The following is a 13,185-nucleotide window of genomic DNA, read 5'->3' as shown; positions in this document are numbered from 1 at the left end:
CTGAATCTGGAAGTTCCAGGGCTCTTCCAAGAAATTTATCTTTCGCATGGGTTTGAAAGGTAGGATGGCTGCTAAAAATCCCCGTAAGAGTTCTGTGCATTGGGAACGACATCAGTGAAGCCCTGAAAACATCCATTGCTAAAAAATATCTTTAAAAAACCATTGAATATATATTTAAGAAAGGAATTAGCTTCCCTGTATGAGGCATAATGAGTGGTGAAATTCAGCCATGGAGTCTTGGCCTTAATTTTTGCTAAGTGGGCAATGATTGATCAAATTGCAGAGGAATACCTAAGAAATTACCTACCGCAGTCACACAAATATCAGAAGAATTTATCATAATTAACGGTATTGCTCTGAGAACCAAAGGAAGGGTGAGGAGTTTGCATTTCTTATGAAGTGCTGACTATATTATTTGCTTCAGGTCATAATTACAGCACCCAGGCTTGCTAAATGGCAACAGTTAACATGCAGGGGTTGTAAACAAGGTTCTGTCTCTAGGCAGGCTCTTCAGCCTGAATATGAGCTGTTTCTATAACATATAATGTGTCAGTTTGCTCAACCTTCCTACGTTTTGGAAGAGCAGGCGTTAGCAGGAGCAAATTAATGCAAATCCCTAATGCTAGCCCGGTCACCTGGTGAGGCTCTTCTAAAGAAATCTTCTGAATATCAGAATAAAGTGATACCTCAAATATTCGCTTTGAATTTCTAGGTCTATCACTCAGGACCTCAAAGCTTTACATAGCTGGGGAGGCAGTACACATTTTTCAGATGCAGACAAAACAAGGGAAGGCCACTGGCGCATTTTGATTTCTGCTGTTTGTTATCTGACATATTTTGCATCCATCCACTCTCTTATTTAACCCTCCCAACCATCCAGTGGGGGTAGAATTATGATTTCTATTTTATAAGTAAAGAACTGAGGCAAGGGGATCTTCAGTTAGCTTGCACTAGGTTACACAGTTGGTAAGTGGCAGAGCTAGAATTAGATCCAAAGGCTATCTGGATCCAGATCCCAGGATCCTCCCATCCTCCTATCAGCCAACTGACAAGAACAGGGCTATTGTCTCCTTACTCTTGGGCCACTATATTCACTGGCGATATTTCTGCCCTTACTTTTGATCTATGACAGAGTCTTGTGGAAGTCATCCTATGCTCATGACTCAGTGCTCTTCTTTGTAAAATGTGAAGGACAACCTTATTGCAAATATTAGAAACTCAGCAGGGTAATTTGGCCAGAGCACTGCAGTAAGATTAATACTATAATACTGCACTGCACTGTGTATCGAATATTTGCATGATACACACTTTGAGATTGTATTTTTTTTAGGAGTAGTCAATTCGCATTGACCCATTCACATTTTCTCACCTTGTAGACATTGGCTGTTTTCCTCCATGGCTACAGGTGGCAGGACATAGATTTCTACGTCTGTGGTGCTCTTGGGGGTCAGCTTGGGGACCTGCACTGACCCTCGCTAACCTCATTAACCCTGATGGGTCTTTGGAGCTTCTGGCCTGGGCTAAAGCCTACCTGGGACTTTTCACTCCAGATGCTGAGGCCTGCTCACCTGGTACTGATTTTAGATGGAATTCCTGGTTTGTTACATGGTTTAACCACAGAAGATTGTGGAATTAGCCACAGCTCTTCCAGGATGCTGTTCATACATTTTTCACAGGTGGGCTGTGCCATACTTAGCAACAAACATCTCTGAGTGCGTGTGAATGACTTGGAAAGCTAGTGAGGCCATTGTTTCTTCACTGTACAGTTAATTCAGCCTCCCCAAGGATGCTACCATTTCCCAACAACTGCCAAAGCTCTGGGTCTGCTCCTCCATGCTATCATCAGAGAACTTTCATTATTTGTTCACTGATGACTCATTCTGTCACTTTACCATCATTGCTGTCTTTCCTTTAAATTGTGAGTCCCTTCAGAGTCAGAACAAGGCCCTTTTCCTTCTGTTTATTGCCTTGTACATGATCTGGCACCTAATAAGTGTTCAGAAAATGCCTGTGGAGTGAATGGGAAGGGACAAGCCACGGTTGACTGGACCTCACTGGCATCAAACCCATGATAACCTTGTTATCCTAGCCCCCTAACCATCAGGGCTAACCAGCCGTGGCCAAGGGACATCAGTCTGATTCCCAAGAAGAACACGTTCCAAGAGCAACTCCACAGCTGTCAGAAAATTGGCAACCTGTATGAAGTTAGAATCTATTCACTGCAGTGAAGGGCTGCCTTGCGTTTCCTTTGCTAAGTACATTTTGGTGTGAATAATGAGTAGATACCTAAGTGAGAAAGTGACTTAACTTTTAAGGTTTTTTCTCCCCCAAGAATGTGGTTCTATTATTTTCAGAGCTGCTACCACTGTCATCCAGGCTGTTGTTTTATTTCACACAGCTCTTTAATGGAGCGTGTACTATATGCAGAGAGCTGATAGACCTAATGACCAGGAAAGACACTGTTGGCTTTCCTGACTTTGGGCTGACTTCCAGATTCTAGAGCCTGAAGAAAGTCAGGCAGAGTTTGACTTTATCCTTTGCATAACTTTGCCAGTAGTTTCCCTAAAAAATTGGGAATAATGGTCAAGGGAAACAGCGACCTTCATAGGAAATGACATCCTACCAGAAAGGAGTCTGACACCCTGGGCTTCTAGAGCTTACCTGTGGAGACCTGAAGAGTAGTTACTCCCTAAAAGAAATTGTACTCTGTGTTCTTTTATCTCGTGACAAGAATAGAAGTGGGGGCTTATTAGGTAGTAAGCATTTACTGTGAGTTTGTGTTCATTGTTTTATTTATGCTTACTGCAATCCGATGCTGAAGGTAATGTTTCTGTGATTTACAAGTGAGGGAACTGAAGCTTGGAGAGTGTCAATAATTTGCCTAAAACCACAGGGTAAGAAGGAGGGTCAGAAATTGAAACCACATTCAAAGTTTATCTAATCTTTCTATAATATTTTGTAGGAAGCACTCAGATATTTATTTTCCTATACCTACCTATAGTGGTGAACATGCAATTTCATATCCTTTATTCTTCAAACAGTCTCCTCCTACTTTTGTATATAATTGGCTCTTATCAAATCTGATAAAGGAGGAGTCTCCTCCATGAAGCTTTCTTGATCCTCCAAACTGAGTGGCTTTCCTTCCTCAGGTCTGCATCCCAGCTTTGTTATCCTACTTATACCATTATATGCATGACCATGTATTAAAATTATTTATATGTCTGCCTTATTTATCCATGTGTTCTTTGAAACAAGACCCTCTATCATATGCTTCTCTATGACGTTAGGTAAATAGCAGGGGTTAGGTTATGAATGGTCTGAGTCATAAATGGGAGGAAACCTTGTACTCTGTTTAATTCAATATGGGAAAATTTGGGGAAGTGAAATGCTTTTGATGGGCACTGAGATGGTGTATTGGAGGGGGTATATTATAAAAGGGTAATGTGCTAGTCAGGACCAAGGCTAGCACTTCCATTAAATTGAAATTCTAGGGAACTGATGACATTTTCATTACTGAAGGGAGATATTCATTCATATCAGGCATCAGATTATTTTTTTAAATGTATGCCCCGTTGGTAAATCAAGAGATATAATTTTTATAAATGTCCTTGAAGAATAACTCAGCAATAACTGTGGGTAATTAGGTGATCCCAAGAGAAGAGGAGGAGTAAGGAATGAGTTAAGTGAGCTCCATCTGTAATTCAGGTGACGATGCTAAGTGGAGAAAAACAGGGGATCCATCTGGGGTCCTGGGGCTTTGTATGGGCGTGCCATTGTTTCATGAAGAAATAAACACACATGTGCTCTGAGCTGGCCGGCAAAGTCAATCTGTTTCATATTTAAACTCAACTCAATTATAAAATCAATGGGTCTTTCTGGAACAGAGGTGTGTCAGGATCATATTCCCCTTCTCCAAATTAGTGTCAACAATCCAACACCAATGCCCAAGTTAGAGTTCTCTCAATGTGTGGTTACAGAGCTTGCCAACCTGGATGGTGGCACCAGAGTCTTTACCTGGTTCCCATCTCAGCTCATTGACCAATACCCAGTTTCCTTAGTAAAGTAAAATCTGAAGCAAAACCAAAATAAATTAATAAAAAGTTCTAGGAATTTTGAATAGTGTTGCCTTTGAAAGTAGGGAAAAGCAAAGGCACCAAAAATCATCATATGGATGTTTTCTATAAATATAAAACAAAGAAAAAAAGAAACAAGCTCACCATGTCATTTTTCTGAGCTTTTTTCAATGGAGTTGGAAAAATCTGTTGTGTATGTGCATATGTGTGTATGTGTGCGTGTATGTGTTTGGGGAGGGCAGTGGGATTGGTGGTAGTGCTCTGTGGGCTCAAAACTATATACCAATACCATGTGTTTATTCCAGCTATCATTTAGCAGAAGCTCAAGATTTTTGAAATTGAATTTTTCAATGAATTTTAGAAAGCAAATGAATACTGTTTACTTATTTGTTTCCCCAGCATAACATGCCTTTTTTAAAGTTAAGTTCTAAGACTAGTAACTTGCTGTGTCCCTAATGTTCCATACAGAGCCCAGGACGTGATAGATCACCAATAGTTATTGATCAAGTAAAAGATGAGGGGATGGGGGAGAGAGAGAGAGAGAAAGAAGAAACACTGATAACTAAAATCTTCTGATAATTTCTAAAGTTTCTTTGCACTCTTAGGAACAGTTATCCTGTAATAAGTTATTCCTATATGTCTCATAATCCAGGACAAGTGTTGATAGCCTACAGTGTTGTGGTGGCATTCAGACTGATATTCACTAGTATATAGTATGGTACCCTCTCTGCTGAGCCCTTGTGAGAACGACTAACCACTGCACTTCCATCTCCTAATTTGCAAGATTCAGAATGTGAATTAAATACCCTACTTCTCTCAATTCGAACCTCCCATATTTCCAATGATCCTTCCTGCCCAAGACTGTCTTCCACATTTGGTACCACCTCGACCTACAAGGCATACAGTTACATGTTTCTTTCCTCATAAGGCATGTGCATTATTTTTAAAGAAAGTTCTATGGGGAAAATGCCCCATTCTTTATTGTGTAAACCAAAGAGGTCATTTCAGAGATGACTATTTCAATCCAGGTTGTAAAAAGACAGGACTAAGATTTATTAACATAGTTTCATATATCTGTATTTACTGACTTATCAATTGAAGTATAGTCAGATACTACCAGAAGCGCCTACTCAGATTGTTTTTGGAATTAGGAAGTCAAAGGGTATGAGGCTGAGGCCCACCTTCCTCATTAGCCAAGTTGTTGTGATGTTATCTTGAGTTGTGCAAGAGAGCAACCACTAACCTTATGTAGCTTTTTAAATTTAAATGTAAAATAATTAAACTTAAAGGAAATGAAAAGTTTAATTTAAAATTTTTAATTTAAAAATTTATTATTAATTTTTAAATTTAAAATTTTTTTAAATTAAAAATTTTAATTTTTAATATTTATTGATTTTTAAATTTTTTATTTTTAATATTTATTTATTTATTTATTATGTTGTAAAAAATTTAATTTTTTAGTCACATAAGCCACATTCCAAGTACTGAAAAACCACATGTATTATATTAGAGATAGCGGAGGTAAAAAAACATACTCTTGTCCAGGAAGTGCAGAGAGTCCCATACAGGATAAATCCAAGGAGAAGCATGGCAAGACACGTAATAATCAAACTATCAAAAATTAAATACAAAGAACAAATATTAAAAGCAGCAAGGGGAAAACAACAAATAACATATAAGGGAATCCCCGTGAGGGGATTTGGAACTCTTCCAAAATATAGCAGAGGGAGGAACACTCCTAAACTCATTCTACGGGGCCACCATCACCCTGATACCAAAACCAGAAAAAGATGTCACACACACACACACACAAACAACAGGCCAATATCACTGATGAACATAGATGCTCAACAAAAATCCTCAAAAAATTCTAGCAAACAGAATCTAACAGGACATTAAAAGGATCATACACCATGATCAAGTGGGGTTTATCCCAGGAATGCATTGATTCTTCAATATATGCAAATCAATCAACGTGATACACCATATTAACATATTGAAGAAGAAAAACCATATGATCATCTCAATCAATGCAGAAAAAGCTTTCGACAAAATTCAACACCGATTTATGATAAAAACCCTCCAGAAACTAGGCATAGAGGGAACTCAACATAATAAAGGCCATATATGACAAACCCACAGCCAACATCTTTCTCAGTGGTGGAAAAACTGAAACGATTTCCTCTAAGATCAGGAATAAGACAAGGTTGTCCATTCTCACCACTATTATTCAACATAGTTTTGGAAGCTGTAGCCACAGCAATCAGAGAAGAAAAAGAAATAAAAGGAATCCAAATCGGAAAAGAAGAAGTAAAGCTGTCATTGTTTGCAGATGACATGACACTATACATAGAGAATCCTAAAGATGCTACCAGAAAACTACTAGAGCTAATCAATGAATTTGGTAAAGTTGCAGGATACCAAATTAATGCACAGAAATCTCTTGCATTCCTATACACTAATGATGAAAAATCTGAAAGAGAAATTCAGGAAACACTCCCATTTACCATTGCAACAAAAAGAATAAAATACCTAGGATTGAACCTACCTAGGGAGACAAAAGACCTGTATGCAGAAAATTATAAGACTCTTATGAAAAAATGAAAGATGATACAAACAGATGGAGAGATATACCATGTTCTTGGATTGGAAGAATCAACATTGTAAAGATGACTATACTACCCAAAGGAATCTACAGATTCAGTGCAATACCTATGAAACTACCAATGGCATTTTTCACAGAACTAGAACAAAATACTTCACAATTTGTATGGAAACACAAAAGATCCCGAATAGCCAATGTAATCTTGAGAAAGAAAAATGGAGCTGGAGGAATCAGGCTCCCAGACTTCAGACTATATTCTAAAGCTACAGTAATCAAGACAGTATGGTACTGGCACAAAACAGAAATATAGATCAATGGAACAGGATAGAAAGCCCAGAGATAAACCCACGCACGTAAGGTCACCTTATATTTGATAAAGGAGGCAAGAATATACAATGGAGAAAAGACACTCTCTTCAATAAATGGTGCTGGGAAAACTGGGCAGCTACATGTAAAAGAATGAAATTAGAGCACTCCCTAACACCATACACAAACAAAACCTCAAAATGGATTAAAGATCTAAATGCAGTCCGGACACCATAAAACTCTTAGAGGAAAACATATGCAAAACACTCTATGACATAAATCACAGCAAGATCCTTTTTGACCCACCTCCTAGAGAAATGGGAATAAAAACAAAAATAGAAATGGGATCTAATGAAACTTAAAAGCTTTTGCACAGCAAAGGAAACCATAAACAGGACGAAAAGACAGCCCTCAGAGTGGGAGAAAATATTTGCAAATGAAGCAACTGAGAAAGGATTAATCTCCAAAATTTACAAGCAGCTCATGCAGCTCAATATCAAAAAAAACAAGCAACCCAATCCAAAAATGGGCAGAAGACCTAAATAGACATTTCTTCAAAGAAGATAAACAGATTGTCAACAAACACATGAAAGGATGCTCAACATCATTAATCATTAGAGAAATGAAAATCAAAACCACAATGAGGTATCACACCCGTCAGAATGGCCATCATCAAAAAATCTACAAACAATAAATGCTGGAGAGAGTGTGGAGAAAAGGGAACCCTCTTGCACTGTTGGTAGGAATGTAAGTTGATACAGTCACTATGCAAAACAGTATGGAGGTTCCTTAAAAACTAAAAATAGAACTACCATATGACCCAGCAACCCCACTACTGGGCATATACCCTGAGAAAACCATAATTCAAAAACAGTCATGTACCACAATGTTCATTGCAGCTCTATTTACAATAGCCAGGACATGGAAGCAACCTAAGTGTCCATTGACAGAGGAATGGATAAAGAAGATGTGGCACATATATACAATGGAATATTACTCAGCCATAAAAGGAACCGAAATTGAGTTATTTGTAGTGAGGTGGATGGACCTAAAGAATGTCATACAGAGTGAAGTAAGTCAGAAAGAGAAAAACAAATAACGTATGTTAACACATATATATATGGAATATAAAAAAAACAAAAAAATGTTTCTTAAGAACCTAGGGTCAGTACAGGAATAAAGATGCAGACATAGAGAATGGACTTGAGGACATGGAGAGGGGGAAGGGTAAACTGGGACGAAGTGAGAGAGTGGCATGGACATATATACACTACCAAATGTAAAATAGATAGGTCATGGGAAGCAGCCGCATAGCACAGGGAGATCAGCTCGGTGCTTTGTGACCACCTAGAGGGGTGGGATAGGGAGGATGTGAGGGAGGCACAAGAGGGAGGAGATATGGGGATACATGTATATGTATAGCTGATTTGCTTTGTCATAAACAGAAACTAACACACCATTGTAAAGCAATTATACTCCAATAAAGGTGTTAAAAAAAAAATCCTACCCAGAAAAATAAAAACTTACTCTTCATTGCAGAAAGTCTATTTCCCAGTGCTACAGAATGTATGTTCTTTGGAAAATGCGAAAGAAAGAGAGATTCCCTTTAGGAGGCCACTGTAAGGTTTTTGTTTGTTTTTGTGTTTTTTGTTTGTTTGCTGTTGCAATTGTAGTGTCACTGGAGATAAGAAACAATCATTTTGTTCTTTGTAGATGGTATTTTATGATGTTTGAGACCTCTTCTTGTGAATGAGGTTCCGTTTGGACTGGTGCGTAAATGACAGAACTGTCTAATCAAGGTGTAGAGAACTGTGGTCAAATTAAATTATGCTTACTATTTTTTCTTCCTTTAGATCACTCTGCTATGCTTTTCTTTTCTTTCTGGGCCTTCAGACTGAAATTCCATACACTATATACACTATAGAGCTGATCATTCGTCTCCAATGCACCATAACAGATATAGAAATGGCAGGCCAGTAGCTGGCATATACTGGGACAAATGGGACCAAGATCACAAATTGTAATTTCTCTTATGTATGAGTAAAACTCTGGTGGGGTCATGTGACCCAAATACTTATTAATTGTATGGAACCAAAGTGCCTGAGACACGTTTAGCTGTATAGTCAGATCATGAGTAACCAAGAGTTGACATTCCTTCTCTTCTTTCCTGTTTCCTTTTTTTCCTTTTTCCTTCCTCCCTCTTCCATCTGCATCTTCCTACCACCCCTAAACACATATTTGCTGAGTGTCCATCACACTAGGAAATCAGTGAACAAATACAGTCCATACAAGCTCATGGAACTTACAATCAAGGAAACAGACAACAAAAAATATTTACAAATGTAATTGTCCAAGAATATAAGCTCAATTAAAAAAGAATGCAAGATGCTAAACAAAACAAAAAGCCTTAATAACAAGGAGACTTGAGCAGCCTGGAAGGTAAGAGATTGAAGAATAATGAATATTTATATTGTTTACCTTTCATAAATTAGTTCTTCCCAGATGACAGGTTAGGAAAAGTGTGTAGTATAAACATATGGCATTGCTGATGTTTCTTGCATGGTGTCTAAGCCTCTCTGAGTCTCATTGTCCGAATTTTCAGGGCTAGTCTCATGAAACTGCTCTCAGAGCAAGAGTTAAGAATTACTGCAGGTGAGAAGAATGGGAGATAGTTGGGAATGTATGGGGACTGTGGGGTGCTACTGTGAGCAATTTTCTATAATACAAAAATAAATTTGTTCTACCAAGGGCTCAGGAAGGGAAAGGTGAGGGCATACACATATTTCTTTGTTGGCATTTATGTTTTCTTGACAGCTTTGTTACTCTGAACCCATCAATGTCAACTCATTGATCCTGAGTTAGCTTGTTGGCTCTCTCCACTGGATTAAAAAAATATATTGCTAAATTATATCGGATCCCATGATGGCTTCTGTGGTTACATTATGAGTCGTGCTTTTGTCTATATTCATCTCTTTTGTCTTCCTCTATTATTGCTGTTTTTATCACAGCATCCTCGCCTTCTATCTCTGGGCTGTTCAGATTCTGACTGATGTTAAGGTATGGGCTGTTAATTGCTGATGCCTATGAAATTCTGAGTGATGGCTTATTAAGGGTTCAGGGTCTTCCTTTGATGACATTTAAGAAATACAATAATGTGTTAAAATGTACGTAACATCTTTATGATTGAGTGTGTGTGTGTGCATATGGTTATTCTTTTCTCAAATGTGCTCATTCAGTTACTTTTGGAATGCAGTTGTCTCCTCGAAGTGACTATCAAGGGAATTAGGACTCAAATTAAGGATTATTAAAAAGACATTCACACTGAAATATGTTATTACTGCAAAAGCTGTGCTTGCATTAGGAAAATGAAGTTAGTGGAACAACTGGCATTACAGCTGAGGCTCTAAGTCAAAATTCTGCAAAGCATTCCTGTTTTTCCTCTCCAATAACATCCTTTCTGCCACAGGTCTGTCACCACGAACTTTAGCCAGCACCTCATTTTATAGAACCCCAGGCAGGCTTAGAAACCAGTAGAATTCATGACTACTACTTATTGCATTTACCCCAAACACTGGCCATTTCCTTTTTGGTTTGGGGGGATTGCCTCAGCAGGGATTTGAGAATCTGAATACTTGATTTGGGAATCTAGTATTATTGCAATTTGTCCAATCAGCTATGTGATTTTCACTGTGCTAAAGGTTGGATCTACTGAATGTAAAAGACACTTACCTTATCTTTGAGCAAAAATTTTGCAGCTTTTCCTAAGCTCAGGTTTCCTCCTGTGTTCTCTAGCTCACTCGTTGGTTCAAACACTACTGGTTCATTCTACTGGAAATCTGGGTTTGATCCTTGATTCTTCTCTCTTCTCACCTTGCCTTTGGAAGCAATATCACAAACCTACCAGACATATCATAAACCTTTGGTTAAACTCCCAATATGTATTCACTCTACTCCCTCTTCTACTGCCCTTCACCTTCACCGTCATTGGTCTATGTCATGCGGTCTATGTCATGCCGTCTTTATTTCTTGCCTGTGTAATTGCAGTGATGTCTTAACTGTTATCACTGCCTTCCATCTCATCCTTCCCACGCTGCTTCATCTTTTCTCAAAGAATGCACCTTCCACAGCTCATAAGTAAGAAGCAAATCTCACCATATGCCTTTTGTTTTTTTTTTAACCTTGGTTTAACTGATACTTATTTTTTTAAATAGATCTTTATTGGAGTATAATTGCTTCACAATACTGTGTTAGTTTCCGTTGTACACCAAAGCGAATCAGCCACATGCATACATATGTCCCCATATCCCCTCCCTCTTGAGCCTCCCTTCCACCCTCCCTATCCCACCCCTCTAGGTGGTCACAAAGCACCAAGCTGATCTCCCTGTTCTATGCTGCTTCTTCCCACTAGCTAACTATTTTACATTCGATAGTGTATATATGTCGATGCTACTCTCACTTCACCCCAGCTTCCCCCTCCCACCCCGTGTCCTCAACTCTATTCTCTATGTCTACATCTTTATTCCTGCCCTGCAACTATGTTCATCAGCACCATTTTTCCTTTTTTTTTTTAGACTCCAACTATATGTCTTTTACCAAAATTCCATCGATAGTTTTACAATGGGCATAAAATTAAATTTGAGCACATTAACTTGGTGTTAAAAAGCCCTCTGTATTATGACCTTTGCTTACTTTTCGAAGCTGCATCACGTTTTATGTTACCTCTGAATTATATGTAGTTTTTCTATGGACTATCCCACCACACCATGACTCCTCTCTCTCTGTCTCTCTGTCTCGCTCCCCCTCTCTCTTTACACTATGCATACACACACACACACACACACACACACACACACACTCTGGCTGGCCAGATGACTCTCTTAAAACCCAAGGCTTGTTGCCACCAAGAAGTCTTCACTGAAACCTTGAGCCTCCAGGCTGAGTTGGGGACCTCTTATTCATGTCCTCGTAACTACATTCTCATAAAAATCACACTCCCAAGTTTTTTAAACAGCTTTATTGAGATATAATTCACATAACACAATTCATCCATTTAAAGCGTACAATACAGTGATTCTTAGTATTTACACAGAATTGTGCAACCATCACCACAATCAATTTTGGAACATTTTCTTCAGCCCAAAAAAGAAAACCTAGATTCATTCACTTCCTATTTCTTTTTTTTTCTTTAATTAATTAATTAATTTATTTATTTATTTTATTTATGGCTGTGTTGGGTCTTCGTTTCTGTGCGAGGGCTTTCTCTAGTTGTGGCAAGTGGGGGCCACTCTTCATCGCGGTGCGCGGGCCTCTCACTATCGTGGCCTCTCTTGTTGCGGAGCACAGGCTCCAGACGTGCAGGCTCAGTAATTGTGGCTCACGGGCCCAGTTGCTCCGTGGCATGTGGGATCTTCCCAGACCAGGGCTCGAACCCGTGTCCCCTGCCTTGGCAGGCAGATTCTCAACCACTGCGCCACCAGGGAAGCCCACTTCCTATTTCTTACCAAACTCCCCAGCTCTAGGCAACTATTTGCTATTCTATTTCTTTTCTCAATAGAGTTGCCTATTCTGGACTTTTCATATAAATAGAATTATACAAAATATGGTCTTTTTTTGACTGACTTATTTTACTTAGCATGAAGTTTTCAAGGTTCATCCATGCTGTACTATATGCCATATCATTCCTTCTAATTCCTTTAAATTTAAAATATTACACTGTAGTGATATGCCACATTTGATTTATCCATTCATCAGTTGGTTATTTGGATTGCTTTCACCTTTTGGATATTATGAATAATTCTTATGTGAACATTCATGTACAAGTTTTTGTGTGGACAAGTTTTCAGTTCTCCTGGGTATATACCTAGAAGTAGAATTACTGGGTCATATAGCAATTCTATATTTAATCTTTTTTAAGGAATTGAGGTAACATGGGTTTATAACATTATATAAGTTTCATCTGAAGACTATGAAAACACTAATTTGAAAAGATATGTGCACGCTTATGTTCACTGCAGTATTACTTTATTTACAATAGCCAAGATATGGAAACAACCTAAGTGTCCATCAGTGAATGAATGGATAAAAATGTGGTATACCTATACAATGGAATACTACTTGGCCACAGAAAAGATGAAATCTTGACATTTGTGACAACATGGATGCACCTTAAGGGTATTATGCTAAGTGAAATAAATCAGATGG

Source organism: Balaenoptera physalus, assembly GCF_965194825.1.
Source record: "Balaenoptera physalus genome assembly, chromosome: 10".
NCBI lineage: Eukaryota > Metazoa > Chordata > Mammalia > Artiodactyla > Balaenopteridae > Balaenoptera > Balaenoptera physalus.
This window is presented reverse-complemented; position numbering follows the sequence as displayed.